This window comes from Drosophila biarmipes, unplaced genomic scaffold (genome assembly GCF_025231255.1).
Source record: "Drosophila biarmipes strain raj3 unplaced genomic scaffold, RU_DBia_V1.1 ptg000019l, whole genome shotgun sequence".
NCBI classification, from domain to species: Eukaryota; Metazoa; Arthropoda; class Insecta; order Diptera; family Drosophilidae; genus Drosophila; species Drosophila biarmipes.
In genome coordinates, this window is record NW_026114537.1 from 6073720 (window position 1) to 6076135 (window position 2416).

Genomic DNA, 2416 nt, shown 5'->3' on the forward strand with positions numbered 1-2416 from the left:
GAAAGAGAAACTATAATGTCTACGTACCATGACGAACCTTAACAAAGGAGGTCATTCAGGCATTACAAAAACTTTGGACAAGGTCCAGAAAAACACCTCAAAGGTCTTTCGATAGGGTAAGTGTGGATACTATAGGTTTACCATTAAGATCTGTAAAAAGAAAAAGGTTCTCGCTCAGTTCGCGCTGACAGTCAAGGCTGACGTGTGATGACTTCTGACTTACAATATAAACAGACCATCGACACTAACGTTTCTATTTTCATGACTAAGTCCATGTAATTTATAATTTATGTGTACTTAAACACGTAAGGGAAATTACGGCATGTTAGCGATTTTAAAACTAATAGAAACGAGCCGGCATTAAAAAAATCACTAAGCTCGAAATGGAACATCGGGAGTATCTTTGATAATTTCAAGAATATGGCAAAACACTGAGCTTGATTATAAATAATAAAGAAAGAGAAACTATAATGTCTGCGTACCATGACGAGCCTTAACAAAGGAGGTCATTCAGGCATTACAAAAACTTTGGACAAGGTCCAGAAAAACACCTCAAAGGTCTTTCGATAGGGTAAGTGTGGATACTATAGGTTTACCATTAAGATCTGTAAAAAGAAAAAAGGTTCTCGCTCAGTTCGCGCTGACAGTCAAGGCTGACGTGTGATGACTTCTGACTTACAATAAAAACAGACCATCGACACTAACGTTTCTATTTTCATGACTAACCCCATGTAATTTATAATTTATGTGTACTTAAACACGTAAAGGAAATTACGGCATGTTAGCGATTTTAAAACTAATAGAAACCAGCCGGCATTAGAAAAATCAGTAATTATCTTTGATATTTTTAAGAATATGGCAAAACGGTGAGCTTGATTATAAATAATAAAGAAAGAGAAACTATAATGTCTACGTACCATGACGAACCTTAACAAAGGAGGTCATTCAGGCATTACAAAAACTTTGGACAAGGTCCAGAAAAACACCTCAAAGGTCTTTCGATTGGGTATGTATGGATACTATATGTTCACCATTAAAAATTCGTAAAAAGAAAAAGGTTCTCGCTCAGTTCGCGCTGACAGTCAAGGCTGACGTGTGATGACTTCTGACTTACAATAAAAACAGACCATCGACACTAACGTTTCTATTTTCATGACTAACCCCATGTAATTTATAATTTATGTGTACTTAAACACGTAAGGGAAATAACGGCATGTTAGCGATTTTAAAACTAATAGAAACCAGCCGGCATTAAAAAAATCAGTAATTATCTTTGATAATTTCAAGAATATGGCAAAACGGTGAGCTTGATTATAAATAATAGAGAAAGAGAAACTATAATGTCTACGTTCCATGACGAACCTTAACAAAGGAGGTCATTCAGGCATTACAAAAACTTTGGACAAGGTCCAGAAAAACACCTCAAAGGTCTTTCGATTGGGTAAGTATGGATACTATATGTTCACACATTAAGATCCGTAAAAAGAAAAAGGTTCTCGCTCAGTTCGCGCTGACAGTCAAGGCTGACGTGTGATGACTTCTGACCTACAATAAAAACAGACCATCGACACTAACGTTTCTATTTTCATGACTAACCCCATGTAATTTATAATTTATGTTTACTTAAACACGTAAGGGAAATTACGGCATGTTAGCGATTTTAAAACTAATAGAAACCAGCCGGAATTAAAAAAATCACTAAGCTCGAAATGGAACATCGGGAGTATCTTTGATAATTTCAAGAATATGGCAAAACGGTGAGCTTGATTATAAATAATAAAGAAAGAGAAACTATAATGTCTACGTACCATGACGAACCTTAACAAAGGAGGTCATTCAGGAATTACAAAACCTTTGGGCAAAGTCCAGAAAAACACCTTAAAGGTCTTTCGATTGGGTAAGTGTGGATACTATATGTTCACCATTAAGATCCGTAAAAAGAAAAAGGTTCTCGTCCAGTTCGCGCTGACAGTCAAGGCTGACGTGTGATGACTTCTGGATCTTAGACACAGTTATCTAAATTTGGACACTTCTAATTTGCTGCTTGTAGGCTTCCCACGGCGCTGTTTCCGACGATTGAATCTGTTGTTGGTGACTTGCTGCTGGTTGACTTGGTACTTCAACTTTTACAATTCACTGATCGTGTCAAATTGACTTCTCGTGATCAACAGATAAAGATACCTTACTTTTTGAACAAACCTCTTATAACGATCTTGAGCAGTAAACATAAGAACCAAGTAGTTTATAAGGATACATTAAGCCCGCACCGTTCCTCTATTTCATCGCTTGCCTGGTGCACCGATCTCCCGGTCTCACACTTCCGCTCTCACACTCGCGCTCTTATTTCGCCTCCCCTCCGTGGAGTCTCCACTGCGCATTGGAACGCGAACTCTGCTCGGGCTTAGGGCAGTACGAT